Below are 20,758 nucleotides of genomic sequence, written 5' to 3'. Positions count from 1 at the left end.
CAATTCATCGGTTCCCAATTGCACAGATCGATGCTCATAATGTTGATCACAGGATTGTCTGGTTAGAATGTGCCTTCAGTAACCCATGCTTGTCGTAAGAGGCGACTAACGGGATCGGGTGGTCAGGCTCGCTAACTTGGTTGAACATGTCATCGGTTCAGATCGATGCTCATGCTGTTGATCACTGGATTGTCTGGTTCAGACTCGATTATTTACAGACCGCCGCCATATAACTGGAATATTGCTGAGTGCGGCGTAAAACTAAACTAACTCACTCGTGATCAATTATACTCGTGCGGACATAGGACATAAACCACAGCAGGGATGGTTGTATGTATATCTCAAATGGTTTCATAAATGTTCGAATGTGAAATTAGGCATGTTTTATTCACCAGAGATGGGCGATGTCCTACTCAGGAGGAGGAACTTGTCTATTCCTTGAAAGTCTGAACATGGTGGAGTGTTTCTCCCGCTGGTGTGATACATCAGGTTTCTCTCTTTTCACAAGTATTCAACATCACGTCGAGGTTGTGACAGAGGGAAGAAACATGTTCGATGCACATTTGTGTAACCAGTAAATCTTAAATCACCGTTAGTTCATTCAATGAACCCGCCGCCCACTCGTCTCACTGTCGCGTCCTTGGAAACCCATTCAACGATGTTGAATATTTTACGAGCGTTTCTAGTGGTGATTATTGTGATGATCATTTTATACTTCGGTTCTGTTCCATCGATATTATCAGTAAACAGCTGAAAAACCGTTTAAAGTCAGCCGTCTGTCACTATCTTCGGGTTAGAATTGGTCTTCATTAACCCATGCTTGTCGTAAGAGGCTACTAACGGGATCGGGCGTTCGGGCTCGCTGACTTGGTTGACACATGTCATCGTATCCCAATTGCGTAGATTGATGTTCATGCTGTTGATCACTGGATTGTTTGGTCCAGATTCGATTATTTACCAACCGCCGCCATATAGCTGGAATATTGCTGAGTGCGGCGTTAAACAACAATCAACTTATATCTTCACAAACGAAGATGTATTGAATGTACGTCGTTTTTAAGCCGCAGTCGGCAATATCCCACCTACATCACGGCTGCATGTATAATCGACTGTGGACCAGACAATCCTGTGACTGACAACATTCAGAACCGATCAGCGCGTCCGTTGATCCGTATTCAGATACCCGCTACTGAATCTTTCCATCCAATGCAAGGTCCAGTCCGTCTATATTTATAAGAAAATGACTACAGTACCAGAGACATTCTCTAACATATGTACAGCGTGGAGTGAGTGAGTATGGTTTTACGCCGCTATTAGCAATATTCCAGCAATAGCGGGACGGGGAACCCATATTGGGAATGAAAGCCGGGTCTTCCGATTCGACGAGCGAACGCTTTAACCACCAGGCTACCCCACCGCCCAGGTTCAACGTGAAGTATTTGTCTAAAATCAATCAATAAAGTTATTGTTCTCTTTTTATGAAATTGGAGATTGTCGGCTTAGCTAATACCTCATGTCCGTCTGTGTCGCGAGTTGCAGCTGTACACAACCATCACTGTACTATGTGAGTTGATCAGTGTATCATGTTGTGGACGTATTGGTTCAAGTGTTCTATATCTACACTTTAATAAACATATGTCTCTCTTCTGTTTTCCCAAACGTACGTTTGAAACTAAACACTGTTGTTTCAATATTCTACACTCATGTGAAACGTTACCCTAAAAACGCCCGTAACATTTAGATGTCTGAGAAGCTTTTGACGTGGATTAGTGAGTTTGCTTTTACGCCGCTTTTAGCAATATTCCAGAAATAACAATAAAGAATTGGTAGGTGTCATGAGTGGTGCTCAATAGGTCAATCATCCATGATTATGTTTACATTCAGTTTTAAACGATTGCATGCGATGGTAGCGTAGCGATTGGCAAAGCAGGCGGGTGGGGTGCACCGAGGTGTTTGTATTGTACTGTGAAGCATTTCGAGCCGCACGGTGGCCAGTTCTTGACAAACCCGTGAACATCCGGGTTAGAATCTTCTTCAGCAAATCATGCTTGTCGTAAGAGGCGACTAACGGGATTAGGCGTTGACTTGGTTGGTCATCGTATCCCAATTGCGCAGATCGATGCTCATGATGTTGATCACCGGATTGTCTGGTACAGACTCGATTATTTACAGACTGCCGTCATAAAGCTGGAATATTGCTGAGTGCGGCATTAAACAATATACAAACAAAACAAAGTTCCTGACAAGTTAAATGCTAACTCAAACTTTAAACTTACGCTAAATGAACGACGGGGTGAAAGTGTGACACAAGTCAAAACACAAACATACTTTCACACAGTGCGGCCAGTTTATAGTGCTGTTATGAATATATATAATATACATAACTATTTTTTTTATTTTCAGGGTTCCCATTTGGACTGTGAGACGGATCCATTTCAAGAGGTACAAAAGTCCAATCACAGAGGCATTTCGATAAATATTCATGGCTATTTCATCCGTCGGGATTACCCTCGTGTTAGTTTATTAGAGAACTTTTCTACTGGCTGTTTTGATGGCATTTCACGGCGCGAAAGGAACATTTGATTGACAGCTAATGACAAGCTTATAACCGCTCAACGATCGGTCTGATTGGCTGTGTGAGGATAGCTGGAGGCCACAAGCATATACATTGATATTTTGCGAATGTTCAATGACGAGTGAGAGACTGTGAATGAGACCTCATTGCCCAGTGGCCCGGGGGAACGCCTGTTTGAGGGGATGATAGCACCAGAGAGCTATTGACACCGCGTGATTGAAAGTACTGTACATACCTCGGCCTGAAACGTGGACAAAGTGACAACGTCATTCAATCTCGCTGGATACATGGGAAAACGCTCTGAAATGTTCTGCTGTTAGAATAATTGACAAGATTTAAATGAAGAAATGTCAAGTTTGAAAGATCAACAGGAACTTTCTGAAACATCTCCTAAAAACTTCACGAAACAGCCATACGAGCTGGTGACACCACGAGAATGAAAGACTGTATGTCACTACCGCAAACAAAATTTCTGGAAATGATTTAAAACGGTGTTCAGGTTTAAAATGGATTTAGCCTTTATTACTGTTCATATCCATAACTGTCGCTGTTAAATATAAAATATGGACGATAAACACTCCTCTGCGACAACACCTTTCACGCAAAACACGAGACGTACTGATCGGGAGTGAACGCTTGTGTCTCGTGTTTTGTGGTAATACGGACCTATCATTCAAAGAATCGGAGCTCTGGGAATAGGAGTTTTGCAATCTTATCCTGTTTTGTTGAAGCTGACAAAACATTTTTCCCCACTCAGCTCTCTCATCAAGACATGCTGTTCCGTTTCCCATATTTTATGACGCTACCATCACTTTTCCGATGACCCGGAGCGACGGTTTCAAATAAGAAGCCCAGCCACATTATCAACGTTCAAAGACACTCGAGCTGGGAGAAAGTGTTAGTTTAAGATCATGGGACTATTTATTACTCCAAGTGAATAATCTGTCTGTATTCGCTTTTTCTGCCTTGGTGTATTTCCCCCAGGATATGCCAGTCAGATTGGAGAATATTGGAAATATCACCCCGCTATGTCTTCAGATGAATATTAGTATTTGCATTCTGAGCCAATATGTGATATGAATCCTGTGGGATACGCGTAATTTCGCCGAGAGATTTTCACTTTAAGATACATATATGAAAGTGTATTCGTTCAACAGTACATTCTGATCGATAACCTCTGGGTGTGAAGATCAGAGTTGCTCCAGCCAGGAAAAACTCTCTTATTGGAAGTATTCAACAGTATCGACGAAATGCGAGGGATGTGCACTGTTTGCAAAACTATCAGCTAATATCCCGAACGGTGTAATTGTGTCCTGAGATGTTTGTTTTCAAATATTCAGTTCCTTCAAGTGGATAAAAAAGTGCTATTTGTTCTGCTCTTACAGAGGATATTGACAAATGTGTAATCTGAACTTAGAGATTGATTTTAAGTTTGAAAATTACAACCGGAGTGAGTTTTGAATATTCAGGATTCAAAGTTTGTAGAATTTTAATTTTAAATAGCTGCACCAGCTGGTGGACGTGGATCCCTGGCTAAACTGGGTGCACATCTCAGATTGGGAATTACAGTAACAAGACGGAGCCCAGTGACCTCCCCAATTCGATTTACTGTGTAGACACCCGTCTCGGGGGATATTCGATTTTGGATGTCTTCTTCTAAAGAAGATTTGTAATTCTGTATGCATAATATTATGATGCCAGGATATATGGCCCTCTTTCTGTCTCTATCTATGGAGCATAGCTAAAAACGGAGAAATTTCAAATCGGATAACGTGACGAGAACTTGTATACACAACAATCTGCTATATTGAAATTACCTTTCATGTCTTTTGACGGATATATGACCGTGTGTACGGACAACGGGATCTGTATTATTCGCGGACCCATGTGATCATGTTCATATAATTATCTGCCGCTTTCTTCAAAGGCGATGTGGTTAGCTGTGTCCTAGCGGAAGGCTCTCGTCAATAGGTACATGGACTTTTCATAAGTGGGATTCTTCTACATAACAGCACAACGATTGGTTATAGAACGTGCAACTCTACCAGCACCATATACTTCCAGTTCATGCAGTTACCAGACATCCACTGTTTCTAAACAGTGTATAACATACCGACTTTGCACCAACATCGTTCCTCTACCGTGCTGCACTATTATTACTTATGTGGGAGGTATTCCGATGGATTAATTAGGTTATTGTGATAAACGAGGTATCTCGAAGTCACGTGGTTTTAACGTGAAATATTGTGATTTTCCAGAACATATTCGGATACTACATTTTCCTGTTTCACAATCACCATGGATGCACATTTGGTTGTGATCCTGTTAATGGGTTGTGTATTTCACTTTTTCACATACGCTGAAGGGAAGAAGACGCTTAAAATTGCTTGTCTATTGCCTGCTAACGACAACCGGTTGTTCTCAATACCACGAGTAGCTCCGGCGTTGGAGATAGTTGTCAACAGTGAACTTATAAAACAGCAGGTACTTCCCTTTCATAAGATTGGCATCACCTATGCTGATTCCCAGTGCTCAATTTCACATGGAATGAACGAAGCTATCAACATGTTCGTTGATGGACAGGTGGATGTATATTTCGGTCCGTGTTGTGACTACGCGGCCGCACCGGTTGCTAGGCAACTACGGTACTGGAACATCCCTATGGTAACAGCTGGAGCAATGGCGCGAGATTTTGCTCTATCCAAACTGTTTCAGTTCCCTTTAATGACGCGAGTTGGACCGAATTTTAACTCACTGGTCAGTTTCATCATTTCAATTTTACAAAAGTTTGATTGGAGCAGGGTGAAGCTGGTGTATGACCCAATAGGTCAAGCTCACGTGGTGGAGAAATTCTGTCACATAGCAACGGACGGTGTCCACTACGGCCTACGGACGCAGAAAGTCATCAAAAACTTCAAACAAGAATACTTCAAAGTTTGACTCCATCAAGGACATTCTGAATAAAATGGCGGTAGAAGTCGGCAACGAGTTTTCAAGTAAGTTGTGTTGTTGCAGAAACGGAGTTCAGAAAATATAAACATTTGTCCTAAGAAGTGAAGCATGCTTAATTCAGGTTGTATATATTCAACAGGTAACGTCTGTTGAGCTTGATAATTGAGAAATGATTCCCTATACACAGTGTGTGATCAATTTCTTGAACAAAATGTGTGTATAGTTGAAGTGAAGTGGTCATAAGTGGTTCTCCTATCGTCAATTATCCTTCGAAAAGAGATAATTGTATGTGTTGGCAGTTTCTTACATACGCTGAAATGGTTCAGTGGTGTATAACACACTGGGTAATTGAGACGGACAATCTGAGATTTATGAAAAAACAAAGCAACAATGTCCATGATTTACCACAACTGGTCAAGGCAGCATTGCATCGGCCATAATATATACTATTCACACTTTGCTAAGGATCCAATCATTGATTCACAACATGTACTATGTGGGGTCAAATTTGGTTTAAATATCTAAGCTTATTGTAAGTATGGATCCTAGTTTTCAGTATGTCATTTCATCATGTGGATCCCATACCTGCTATTGACAGGTGTTGTGTACATGTAAATGACTCGTTCCATGATTTGCAAAATGGTTGATTGGTGCCATGAACACCATTTTTATGATTACTCATGTATCAAGTGCATAAGGTTATATTAAAGTGACTGTTTGCCTAAATAATGGTTACTAATATTATGATTTATCCAGTTTTAAATGGATACAATTTCAAATTGTAAATCTATGTTTAAGTAAAATTGGGAATTTTTGTGATCCTTAGCAAAGTGTGAGTAGTATATGAGACGGGCGGATTCCCACTTAACCGAGAGTGTTAAAGACATTGCTTGTTAGCTGGTAAGGTAAGTTCTATGTCCAGCAGCTGCTTGTCATTCATTATGTCATTCACACCTCGGTGTAGTGGCTCGTTCTGGGACACTCTGTTGAGAAACCGGTGCCTTGTTGACAAAAGTCCTTGACTGTCAGATGGGGATTTCCCAGACGTTATAGACAGTGTAGAGCCTCTTCAGACAGCGGTTCCTCCCGACCTAGCTTACCGATCAGTTACATAATAATATGCTGGTATGTACATGGAGTGGGGGATGCTATCACTTTATATTCTGACGAAAGACATTTGGATTCGTTCAGAAAGTGACACAATTGAAACACGGAAACTGATTATGTAAGGAAGTGTTTTGTGACTGTTATATGGCAATATTGCTTTTTTCTGTCTTTAAACTGGTCTTTCGTTGAGTCGTTGGAATTGATGGTCCATGATGGTCCATCTGTACCAACCAGGTAACACGGGAATAACGGGGTCCGATGGTCAGACTGGCTGACATGTGTGATGTTTGAATATCTCTTCGCGTTCATCAATGCACATAAAGTTAGTCACGGTATCGTATGGTGGAGACTCAACGATTCTGAGAGTAGAAGCAGGAAACAAAACCAAATCAACCCTGAAGAAGTATTCGTAGGTTGTCAGACACCTATCAAACTATTATCCATGTCATGTTATAAAAAGTTGAAGATACAGAGAAATAAAGATCAATCGGTGCTTCATTTTTTATCATGTGCATATTTTGACATGTGAAGGGAAAAAATATTTCCAAAATAAATTATCTATCAACAAAATTTGACGTACGTTTACAATGCTTATTAAGGTTAACGTTTGCAAGCATTTCATGGCCATTGCTAAGTTATTGCTTGTCAATATTTATATTGTCATTGACATATTTTAGCATTTGTGAGAGGATAATCACTTCTGTCCGTGCTTAGGAGATTTGCACATTATTATACAGTATGTGAAATAGCCACTAGCCCGCTAGCTCGTGGCTACTAAAATTCCAGTCAGTCCAGAAAACCTCTACAGTCACTGGCCCGACTGGCTAGTGAATTTTCATGGGGTCATTTAGTAAATAAATCACTCTCTCCGACTCGTTAAGCTACTCGCGGCCGTTTTACTTACGCTTGACCTGTTTAGTACTCTAGTTTGGTAGTGTGTTGAATAATGTTTCATTGCCTAAAACGGAAGAAAGGGAGTGATCGACTAGACCTCCAAGAGTTACCTCCCTTTGTACACAATCATCGCCCATCGTATGCGTACTTGAACACACTATTTTGTGGATTAGCGGATGTATACTTGAACACACTATTTTGTGGATTAGCCAACCATGTGTAGTGTTGAGAGACGGTCTACACTTGTGGCCACATGACGTCCACTGCAGAGAAAACCGTTGTTTTAGGTGATACTGTCTAAAGTGTAATTAAAATGTTCAGAATAAAATGTCATAAACATCACACACATTGTAACTGAACCGATAACACATCGATGGCTCAAATTGAAACCAAAGTCCTGTCCATCAAGTAAAATATCGGATTTGTGCCTGAGACAATTCACTGTATTTAACTAGCTTTGTCCCCGTTCCACGTCCACAGCTGGTTTAGTGCTGTGTCCTGTTGGTGTCTACATACCTATCTGGAATGAGACTTTTGTCTAGGGCTGCGCAATAAAACCGGTTTACCGGTATTTACCGGTTCAGACATTAAAACGATACGTATTGCGATACGTTGATCGAAAACCAGTATTTTGACTTTCATTCGGAAAACGTCGTAACACTCAGAAATCTTCGGATATTTCCTTGTTTCATTTGTGCCAAATACTATTTACATTTTTTGTTGTTGTCATGATCAAAAGTTTTTATTGAAGCTTAATCAAGCATGGTGATTTTGTTGTGTTCATGCTTTATAAATCAAGCATTAAACTCGATTATACGTATTTTTGTTTAAAAATACTTCTTGCAATATATTGCAATACATATCGCAATACATGCTTTCGCATTGCAATATGAAACTTCTCTGCAATACCCACCCCTGCTTTTGTCCCAAGGGCACACCATTCAATCAGAAAAAATGGTTGATTTTGTTCAAAAGATCGCTGAAGGTTATATAATGAGAGTATTTACAAAAATGACTTTGCAACTGTTTCACATCAGTGAAAGTTTAAAAGAACAATATCCGACTTATGTGATAGACGAAATATGTACTATTAATTTGTTTTTGATCATGAATGCACAATTCATAATGTCGTCACATGGTATTCGGATGAGTCCCACAGAAGCACCAGAATGTGTCGTTTACCCATTAAATATCAATCCAAAGTTGACAATATAACTTTTACGATTTTCCCAATGGCAGCGTGTTTTCATACCTTTCGTCCATGACAGCCGTATTTACAGTTGTCAGAGGGGTAGACAAAGTACGGCTCTTGATTACCAGTTCTCGGTCGTACATCTTTGTTGTAGACTCGCTGGTTGAGTAGGACGACTTGGTACCTCTCTCTGTTAGAGTGAGTTCGAATCCCGGATGTGACTCAATCCCCTAAAGCTCAAGAAATCGTAATTTAATGAGAAGTCGGAAACATAACATTTCGATTAAATCATCATTGTGTTTTCATAATCATTGACAGTTACGGATGACTATTCAAGAAGCTGTACACATTCAGAAATTGGTTTATATACAGTACAAATGTCATGACGTAATGTTTAGTGAATGCTTTGTGTACGGTACTCGTGGTATTCCGGGTTCGATTTCTAATATTAATAAATGACTTGAATAATATGATCGTATATAGCACATAACACAACCCTAACCACCCACTATGATGCATGTATTGACGATGAAGTGGGTAGTTTTACTGTGAGGGTTAAATCAAATAGGCTATGTTGAAGAACAATTTTGATGTTAATATCGAGAACAAACGGATGATGTGTTTGTTTGCGAATGGGTTCAGTTAAACTATGAAACAAAACCAAAAATGAGCTGGTAAAATGTATTCTGAAATAAGCACAAGTACTTCAGACTCGACGTAAATCAAAAGCTCACCACTAATGCGTGATAGCTGGATGAATCAGAAAACTAAATCCTTGGTGCCTCCTGCAAAATGACGGATTTAGGAAGCAGCGTAATTGAGCCCACTGGGGGTAACAATACGGACACACTAGAACGTAAAGTCGATAATTTCAATGAGGCTGTTTGGTTTATTCAATATCACATGTATGACAACACAAACGCTTTTAATCTGCGAAAATAAGTTAACTCTTTTTTAAGAGAAACCTGTCAAGATAAGTTACTGTGATACATGTTGTTTTCATAGCCTTATGGTGCGAAATTATTGAAGCCAGAATCATTGTTCTATCTACAGGGACGGTGGGGTAGCCTAGAGGTTAAAGCGTTCGCTCGTCACGCCGAAGATTGGGTTCGATTCCCCACATGGGTACAATGTGTGAAGCCCATTTCTGGTGTCCCCCGCCGTGATATTGCTGGAATATTGCTAAAAGCGGCGTCAAACCATACTCACTCACTCACTCTATCTGCAGTGTTTTTGTGGAAATCGATGACCAGCATTCACAACGTGTTGGCCGGTGGATTGTGAAGTTCCTGTGCATGTGAACCTGACGTGGAGGGGCAAGAGATTTTACGAGCGATTCAATGGCTTTGGAAAAGCCCAAACTCATATTTCGTTCACGGTCTCATTTCGTTCAAGAGACAATGTATCCATCACACATTGTGCGGAGTTTTGTTTAAAAAGCTACTGATGGTGGGCAATGGTTATCAACATTTCTTTGTGCATTAATATTTAAAGATTCAGAGACAAACTCTTAATGGAATGTGTTGTGTTAAAAGCATGATGTCAAAAAGTGCTAGTTCCTTTCTCCGCCTTGCTCACTATGCACACTACTTTCATATGGTATTCCGTATCTGAGATACTTTGAGTTCACGCATAAATATTCAGTAATTAAAGTGCTCCACATATTTCAAAGTGGACATGCATTATTTACCGTTATTGTGACGAGATGTATGAGAAACACGTTAAAAAGTGTCTTTTGAGCTTTGTTTAATCTGACTTCGTTAGCTCAGAGAGGGATTGAGTGATCTTCTAAACACGTCTTGCGATCAACTCATGGTTTAAAGTCTATGAGTATCAAAAAGTGTAAAGGGCTGTTTAAACGATATCTCATCTAGTATATATGCATTTAAATATACTCATGTACTGTGGTTATCTTCAACATTCGCCCCCGACGTCGTTTCATGGATCGTTGACAGGCTGACTTTGATTTTATATACAGTCTTTGTGTAGTCCCCGGACCGCTTACGCTCAAACAACTGTGAACACTTGTTACTTGCGTGACACCGGTGAAGAATCGGGTTACAAAATGGTATTCAACAACCTAAGTTCGTGTGATGAGAGGCGACTAACAGGATTGGGTGGTTTGCGTATCCCAAATGCAAAATCGATGAATTTGATGCCAATCACTGGATTGTTTCACATAGCCGAAATATTGTTGCTTGCGATGTTAACAGACAAAACAAACAAACCTTCTCGAAAGAAACAGACAAGACCAGTGACTGACATTAACACGTGCATTTGATATGGTTCCCTGTCTCTGTTTAACAGCTAGACACTGGAATATGGTTCTGACAATGACATGCCTACGAGTCAAGTATGATGTCAGGAACATTTGTCACCGCTCGCACCTTTCCCTTCGTTCAAAAGGCGACAGTCGCAAATCAAGTTCTGTTGACTACAGGCGAACAAGCACTTGACGTGAAAGTGCATTTGTTTGCATTCAGATTGAGATATACTCCAAGGAAACGGCATTTTGGAAGCTCACCTATAATCCCAAAATTCATGTTTTATCTGAAAGTGTGGTGGAGCTCCATTCCTATGTGGATGAAGATAAACAATATTTTCTATATGTTTATTCAATATTAAACACATGTCACATCTAAAATGAAAGCCGCTTTTCATGTTATTTTTGTTCAGTTCAAGTTTTACTAGGATTTTCTTGGACTCATTCCCGTTTAAGATGAAAAGACAACATCGGGATTGTCCTGCCTTTTTGACAGTCATGCATATTAACCGATGCATTTCTTTGTGGACTGATCTGTTATCCATGGCAAGTCTCCTGGTATGTTTGTCAATTATCGCTTAATGAATCCTGTAATATCGTAGATACGTGTCTTCCATTAGAGTGTAAATCAAATCGGACATGTAACTTTTCAAAAGAAAGCTGCCGTTGAGTTACATGTGACAAGACAGCGCTCTTTGAAGCTGATTTTATTTGATACTTGATGCGTTATGTTTCTGAAGTTTTTTCAAAGTTCGACTTCAATATTCCTCATTAACTGACAACGGAGGAAGAGGACAGAACATGACAGTAATTTACTTTGTGGCGGTAGACATAAAAACGAACTACGCGGCACTCCTGAATCTTGACAAGAATCCTATTTTATCCTATGTATTTAAAAATCGTTTATTTCCAATAAACCCAAAATACATACATATATATTTTCAGATATAATGTATGCCCAAAGATATTTGCCCCACATTTGTTCACATAAATATACTCATGCGTAAGTCTTTCTTAACACTGGAGCGGAGAACGTTGCACGCGACAGAGAAGGTGTGGTTCAAGTAGAAATTGCGATACTGTGGTGTAGCAGGCTGGTGCTATTGCCTTACTTAGCTACTTGTTTAGAGCGCTGAACTGATGTTCAGGGCTGGTCACAATTTGATCATCTTGCGTCTCTTCTCGTCGGCACCGCCCACGATCAACAAATACACCTGATCTCAAAAAGGCATTACCAGGAATAACAAATCTAGATTTAAGGTGGGTGGAATGCCAGACATATCCTTTTTCAGCGATTCCACTGGGTATTGTGGTTGTCTCGTCTTGTCGAAGATATATAATTTAAAAGAGAGACGCCATTCCATCGCGGTAAGGGGTAAACAATGATCGCGTGCAGTAAGAGGGTGAAGTCAGATAGTGGTACCACATCGTATCTAGGGATGGTGCCCCGTCTTTCTTCTGATAAAGGAATTTTGATGTGTTATGTCTACTTTGAAAGGACCGGTGGGAAAGCCTAATGGTTAATCGCTCGTCGAAGGTCCGGGTTCGATTCCCCACATGGGTACAATGTGTGAAGCCCATTTCTGGTGTCCCCCGCCGTGATGTTGCTGGAATATTGCTAAAGGCGGCGTAAAACCCTACTCACTCACTCTACTTTGAGAAGGGTGCTACTGCCGTATGTAATATGCAAGTAGTTGTGGCTACGTTGATGTGATACGTCTACACTGTTGCTTCCCTTACATGCTTTTTTATTTCTTGTTATGCTTATAGGGTGCTACCATGCTGCTGTCATTGACGGTACGTTAGTAAAGTGTTGCTACGATTTACATGTTTCACGCTGAGTGGATGCAACGTTGCAAGTTCGTTACTGTGCTGTCGCAAGGTTTACAATGAGCTGCTGTATTTGCAACGTTGGCAATGTGTCACGACGATGTTGGTACATTTACATGATGCTACTATGTTGTTGTTACGTTGGCAGGGTACTACTACATCACAGCAACGTTGACAGTGGGTTTCTACGTTGTTGCTACGTTTACACGATACTACTACGAGTTGGTACGGGAAAGGTTTGGAAGTCAACACTTATTGAGCTATAGGAAGTCTACTACACACTCGAGCCTAAGACAAATGGTTTGAACGCTTGATCTTGTAGATGTTTTGAGAGAACTTAACAAGGATTTAAGAAATTATACCTGGTGGAAAAAAACCCTCTAGACAGCAAGCAAGACTGGATTTCTTTTAAATCTCACAAGACTTATTTAATATTGAACTTGATTCTGATATCTTACCTGGATATAAAACAGATCATTCTGCTATTAGCTTTACTTTCTCCAACACTATAAATCCGGAAAGAGGGCGGGGTAATTGGAAATTTAATACTTCCTTACTTTTACGTCCTGAATATGAAGATTTAGTTAGATCAATCCTGAAAGAAACAATAGATTTCTACTCAGATACTGATAGCAAGGTGAAAAATATAAATGGTTCTGAATTTAAACTCAAGTTTAATGACTAAGGTCTATTTTTGGAAACATTTTTGATGACAGTTATAGGAAAAACAATTTACTTTTCATATTTCTTAAAAAGAAAACAAGAGATAAGACTAAGGAATTGGAAATTAGAATGAAAGATTGTGAAGATACAATTAGAAAATATTTTCAAAATATAGATCAAACCTTACTTTCAGAACTTGCAAAACTAAAAAGGAATTGCAGCAAATTAGGGAAGAAGAAATGAGAGGCATTAGTTTAGACTGCCTGACTGACTGAGTTTGGTTGTACGCCGCTTTTAGCAATTTTCCAGCAACATCACGGCGGGGGACACCAGAAATGGGCTTCACACATTAGTTTAGAAACAGAATCTTAATGTATGAAGAGGAGAAAAACCGACAAAAAAATTCTGCCATTTAGAAAATAGAAATTATGTGAGCAAAACAATCAACAAAGTCATTACGGATAAGGGTGAGGAAATTACTGACAGTTATTCTATCTTATTAATGAACTTATGGAATTATATTAAAAAACTAGATTCTTCAGATAAGAAATATGAAACATATTCTCTTTTTAAAAATGTGATAACTCCAACCTTGAGAGACCAACTGAGAGACAAATTGTAAAAAAGACAATAAAAAGCAATAAAAAGCATGAATAATAAATGGATTGAAACGGACTGGTGCACGAGGTGTTGTTTCGTTTTGTGTTCAACACTTATTGGGCTACAGGAAGTCAACTCCAACATAATCGAGCCTAAGATAAGAACACCAATGGCGAAGCGTAAGCAACGGCCTACGTCATTAGGTTATGGTTATGCTACACCAGTCGTGTCAACACATGCAATATCATATTTTGTTAATCGGTTCTTAGGCTAAGCAAAGTTAGCAAAGTTTGTCTGCAACCTTCATTGCGTTTTAAGCTTAAGGGACAGGCTGTCATGTTGTTATACTCCCGGATATGTTAATCTGGGTTCGTGCCGGGTTCGACTCTACACACTGGAACAATTGTCTGGAAATTCCCTTTTACCAGTTTTGGTGAAACGTATGGGCAAGTGTGGTGCCAAAGATAAACATTGAATCTCGGATCTCGGACTCAGGAATACATTCGTCAGTTACTGGACAGCAAAACGCAGCGGCTGAAGCCTAAGAGTGTGAATTCTGTGTCATGACGATGTCTGTAGCCCTCGAGAAATGCAGACACTGAACATGAAGCTGGACTCGTGTGCCTGCTTAGAATTAGCCATAAGTTTCGACTAATCATTAAACCATAGTTCCTTTTATACATTGGAGACTCTTGACAGACGTGGACCCCAGCATGAGAGCTGTGTTGTGTTTGTTGGGATTTCAGTATTTCAAATAAACACTTTGCTGACATTTACCGCGAACTAGAACCGAGAGTAATTTCGTTTCTGTTTCGTTTCATCTGAATAGACTGTCAGCACAATGAAGTAAAGAGTCGCAGAGGAAGAACAGAGCCTAACTAAATATAACTAATTGACTTCCAGATGACATTAGCCACGTCGAGACTTCACCCAAACCATCGACCTGAATCAATACGTTTGTTTCACAGTGGTGCGTTTAACACAAACCTCGGGCACATAAACACTAGCAAGATTGTTATCACTCCCCTGGTGCTGGGAATTCTCGCATGCTTTACACCAAAACTGAAAGTCATTAAATGTGTCTTGTCATAGGAAGAGTAGAGCTCTTGTATCAATAGAGCTCACAATTTGTACGACACTAAGTCTTTACAATGTACCAATCTCAGACAAGACGAGGAAATCTTGGATCTCAAACAGTCTGTACTTACTGGATGTCAAAGGATGGCAAGTCCCTTCATCTGGCATCGGTCGCAGGTGCCTGCCAACAAGACCAGGATCTTTAAGGGGTTTCGTATAATCAAGCGAACACATGGTTCGTCATTGAAGCCGATAATAGACGGGATTAATAATGGTAAGCGTTAGTGAAGTGAACCAATAGGAAGTGATAAATGCTGACAATAACGTCACATTCACATCCATTTGATCCCTGTGGGGAAAGCTGTGAGTGGCTGAGGTTTGTCACCATCTCTACAAATTTTGGAGAAAAATAACAATAGGTGAAGCGAGGAAAAAATACCTACTGTCCATTTCAGGAACAGAACCAAGGTCTTTTTCTTGGCAAGACGACCCTCAAAACACTATGCGACCACACATCCCTTTAAGTCGCTGTAATATGTTTTGATTTCGAAGTGTAATAACACCCATTATTACACTTACAACATGCCTTAAGTAATTTATACGTATCAGTTTGTGAGCGTGGTTTTAAGCTTCTGTAAAAACAGTATTCCTGGTTCATAAAAGGGAGGTTGAAACACGTGATACAGTGTATCTAAACCAGAATCGAACACTGCTTCTCGGCGTGACGAGCGAACGTTTCTTCCATTTTGCTGCCCCAACAACTTCAGCGTGACAGCTTCCAGAGTTACATTTCATTGTCCCCGTCGCGACCCCAATCATAGTGCCTTGTCCGGAACAAAGATGAAACAGATGAAAAAATACCGTTGAAATCTGAAACCATTTGCATATTGATATTGTTTAAGAAACATTTTTTGTGGATGAGTTAAAGATCCCTGATCCCTGTCATGAATATCACCCTTTTAGCCCCATTTAGGCCCCTCTCAGAACTACATCAGCTTGCATAGAAAGTCGGGATCTATCTTAAAGTATGACACATCTGTCATGGATATGGTTTCAGAAGGAGATTGGTTGCGGTTTTGCATGGAAATCAATATTTGGAACAAAAACGTTTTCTTGCCGCTGGTGGGATGATTTGTTCAATAGCACTTGTTCCTAATACAAGGCGCTGTATCAGGATAATTAGAAGATTGCATTAGGAAATGTGTCTTATGATGCGGGGAAAGAAGTGCCTGGCCCTTGGGAACGTTGGAACTCGTAACGAGAAGCACAGATGAAATATCGTCAGAAAAAAATATGTAAACGTTAATCTGATAAGTGTTTCTGTGTTAAATTACGACCTTGACAGTATTACTCTCCTGTAGTCAGTTTGGTCTTCAAGAAATGTTTTGTCGGGTCTCGTTAATAGAAGTGGCTGAGTAAATGTACAACTTTCTAACACGGTAGAAGTAAATTCGGGATTAGCACTGTGAGCGTCTATAGCATAACACAAACAAATTAATCGTATTATCGTAATTATGTGTTAGTTAGGCGATTCTGTGACGCATTTACTTTCTACGCATGATTTGTCCTTCAGAGAAATATTGACATTTAGAGTTCTCTTCCAGACAGGCATGAACAAAGCAGCATACACAATATACACACTTAGGCATGAACAATCCCTTTGTCCACATACACAAAATATACACAATTAGCAAAGACCAGGGGAGGCGCAAGTTACTTCCATCTGCTTGTTTCTAAAACAAACGTGTTCTGGATGGACATTTTCTGGATTTTCCAATGCAGGACAACGACCCAAAAAACATTCGTTCAAAGCATTCACAGGCCTGGTTTTCTGGACCCAAAATATGACATTATTAGATTTGCCGCCCAAAATACTTCGATAGCCCTGACCCCCTCTGTGTATTTGAAGGGAATATGAACAATAGAAAATGTTTGGGGGACTTTTTGATTTTCCAGCAGGACAACGAAAGTATCAATACAGGCCTGGTTTTGGACCCAAAATATGACAAAGATTTGCCATATAGCTGACCTAAATCCAATAGAAAATGTTTGGGGACTTGTGAAGGTCCGATATTGGGAAAAATCTGAGGTGGTCCGATATTGGGACAGCATGGACCGCGACTTTCTAACTTCTTTGATCAGTAGTATGCCCCGCCGCATTGAAGCCTGCATTGCTGCCCATGGTGACTTGACAAAATACTAACTGTTCACATGTCTTTGAATCTGGAGTTATGTTCTGCTAATATTCACATTTAATACGTGAGTAATGAGTGAAAAAAATATAAGAAATACAGTCTTTAAATTCTCAATAATTTCTGGTTGTACTGTATAACATTGGTCCTTCGTTGTCAGCAGTTGTCACATTAACACTTGACAAGTAATATTTTAACCTTGCGTCCGATGTTGATCATACAGCACGACTACTACAGTGTTTCACAATAAAGCAAATTATGGTTGACAAGTGATACCCTCAAAAGGTATTTCAAGTGAGATGAGGCGCAGATATGTTCTCTTGTAGAATTGCACACTATTGGCGTATATTTTGTCCATAGATAAGACTGTTGATCTGTTGATTTAGGAAGTAGTTTTACGAGTGTTTGAAAACTACAGCATCATTCATCATGAAGGCATCGACGCTATCAGTCAAATGACGTTTATCAAAAGGTATCTTTTGTTCGGTTTGGTTACACTTTATAAGAAAACCCACGCCAACATCAAGAGTATCAATCGTGACATGTCAGCATGCGTCAAGGAAGCGGAATGGTAAGAAATGTGAATGTAAGTATGTGGTGTTAATAACGCTCCCACATAATCAAACGTCAAAAGCCTCAATGTTACTGCTATCTGCTGGAGACACCGATTTCTCACACAAACTCCCGTGATTGAAGCCTGATTCGATATCATTAACAATCTTCCAGAATCGACCAGCAACAGACAATTGTCAATGTAAAATCAGTGTATGCTCAGCCACACTCCTGGCATATTGGATGCCCATGTAACAGCTATTATGCCAGGTTACAGTGTAAATATTTCATTGAGCTGCGTGGCAGACCCGTAGGCGACCTATGTTGCTACGTTTGTACAATTTAACAAAGTAAGTGCATGTTTAGTAACACATAAACATTTCATTGGAAAAAAAGGTTCTTTAAAACAGGTTCGTGTCTCCACGTCCTTTGAAGTTTTTCAAGTGCCAACCATTCGACACTGGTTCAACATCGGGGGACTGTTGTATGAACTTCTCTGATGTATCAATGTCAAATGTTCAGAAATTGCAGAAACAATTATCGTTCATATGAAATCCGTCTAACTACGAGAAACTCTCAACTGACGAATAATTGACATGCTAAGTTGTCACGTAATTTTCCAAATGAGATCGTCTAAGCAGTTGCCACGAAGATACGATTTCCGAACCAGTCCCTCGCACAGAATTGTCAATGTTATATGTTTTTTTTAAAATATGACTTGTATAACTTTCTCGTTTCTAATTACTTTTTTGACGAGACAGGCTTGTGATGCTCAGATATTTATTCATGTCTGTCTTCGATTGCATATCTTAAAAAGTAATCTGGATTCTATTGAGGCGACATCAGTGAGCCACGACCTTTACTGGGGAAATAGGACGATAGGTTATGATCAACAGATCCAGTCTTCCCTGCCAATAGGAGGCTAAGTACTGCGTGATGTGAGCAAATATTGGACGTATGGTGTGCAAACAAAATTTGTTTCATAAGAGGATAGAAAGTAAATAAAGGAAAAAATCGTGGTTAATTCTGTGATCAAGCGGTCATGATAACAGAGAAATATATTCTAACGAGCTCCCCGTTGACTTAACGGTAAGTCGCCACCGTTCGATGAGGAGTAACGGCAGGAATTCATGCAGTGTAATGTATATAGTGCTATCATCATCTTCAGGCGGACACCAGATGTTGACATACAGAGCAGCTTTTGGTACCATGAGCGATATGCAATATGAATAATATTTCCTTTCTTGCAAATATATTCTGAGATGAAACCCTTGTGCAGTCGGGATCAATTACAGCATCATACTGATAGCTTGCCGTTTTCATCTTCATCCATCACACACAGTTCATTAACTCCAATATTGTGGATCTAACAGGGGGATATAGCACACATTAGATAGGTACAGATAAGTTATGATTGTATTCTTCATAAATGTCGTTATACATATCAAGTTTGTTGTATTCGTTACAAAGTACAACATACCAGTCGTCCATTTCTGTTTCCGTGGGGATGGGAATACTCACATTAATGTTTTGACAAGATTCAAGAAGAACATGGCAAATATGCTGACCTCACTTACGAAATGTCAAGTTTGCCAAGTACCAGGTAGCCCGACTCCCCGTTGACTATGGTGCCTAAGGTTTGGTACCCCCCAAATCTGCCCACTGACATGGGGAAAGCATCCGGCCTTGCTGCCAACTAAATCCCTTTCTGAAAGTAAAGCAGAAGGCTGAAATGCTGTGGAGTCTTCACATTCACCGAGAAGGTTGAAAAGTGGCGGGTTCCACTTGGAAGTGCTTCCTGGAAGAAGATCCATTTGCTCTCTGGAATGATTAGCCTTACCAGTCTGACTTTGACACACAAACCTTCATGTGTTGCATTCATGTGTTTTAATCTGTAAAATAGAGAAAAATACAGACAGAAAATTAATAAAAAAGCCAAGGATGTAGGTTTCATCATCTTAATGTCAATTTTGATTTTGTTCCTGATATGTTACTGCCGGACAATACAGAGATGAACTGCAACCCAGTTGCTGTTTCTCTTGATGTTGAAATGAGTACAAGATCATTGTTGGTATGTTATCATTGATATCATAATCATCATTATCATCATCAATACTATCATTATGACTGTGACGGTCACTCATGTCATGTAGAGTGGGCTGAAGGAGCTATACCGTGTCGCGGCTGCATCAGACACCCAGCGGAGTAGAAATGAGATGTCTGTCTGTCATTGCCTTAGTTAACGTCAAGACGGTAAAGTGTTGTTCAGACAAAACATATCACTCACTGAGCACCAGACATCTTCACCTCGAGAGACTGAAGCACGTTTTTACATGGGCCGGGACAATAGGTTATCATAGAACATCACTAAGTCTTTCATCTAGTTGAGGAGGTCTGGAAGAGTGGGCGGAAGGTGTTCGAGAGCGATGATAAGTGTGGTTTTAAGCGTCAGGGCGTGTTATATTGGGAAGCAAATGTCCTAAAGTTCACCTCTTGGACACTGTGGCATAAAACAACATCAAGGTGGCCTCATCCGCTTTCTGGAGTACGACTATGTGGGTCGCTTCGGTTGTTTATCGACTCGGACTATGTTCCACCAAGCCAGACTCGTCGTAGGATGAGACTAAATATATCTGTCGACGATACGGACGGCCAGTAAATAAGATTTTGTAAAATATAGAGTCAATTACTTTGATGGAAAGGTCTTGATATCTTTTCTCTGACATTTGTACGAATAACGTTCAGCTTGTGTTTCTCCAATCTATTTCAGGGAGAAGAATTTGCCCAGACGTCTAAGATGTTAATTGTGTTGGGCCCAACAAATATTTGCTATCTCGAATCCCAGTTTCGCCGTGATTATA

The 20,758-nt window shown here is 40.0% G+C and overlaps 1 long non-coding RNA gene across 1 annotated transcript in view; it reads right to left on the bottom strand.

Annotated features, from left to right (window-relative positions):
* The window catches only part of LOC124283779, a 44,193-nt gene that overhangs the window by 10,661 nt on the left and 12,774 nt on the right, over positions 1-20,758 (bottom strand). Inside the window, exons 2-3 of the long non-coding RNA XR_006900401.1 lie at positions 16,255-16,265; positions 7,435-7,518 (exon numbers count right to left, since the gene is read on the bottom strand). This is a non-coding gene — a long non-coding RNA (uncharacterized LOC124283779). The remainder of the gene's footprint in view (positions 1-7,434; positions 7,519-16,254; positions 16,266-20,758) is intronic.

This window comes from Haliotis rubra, unplaced genomic scaffold (genome assembly GCF_003918875.1).
Source record: "Haliotis rubra isolate DU_JTF1 unplaced genomic scaffold, ASM391887v1 Scf320, whole genome shotgun sequence".
Lineage (NCBI taxonomy): Eukaryota > Metazoa > Mollusca > Gastropoda > Lepetellida > Haliotidae > Haliotis > Haliotis rubra.
The sequence above is the reverse complement of the archived record's forward strand: the minus strand, read 5'-3'. Positions and strand labels throughout refer to the sequence as shown.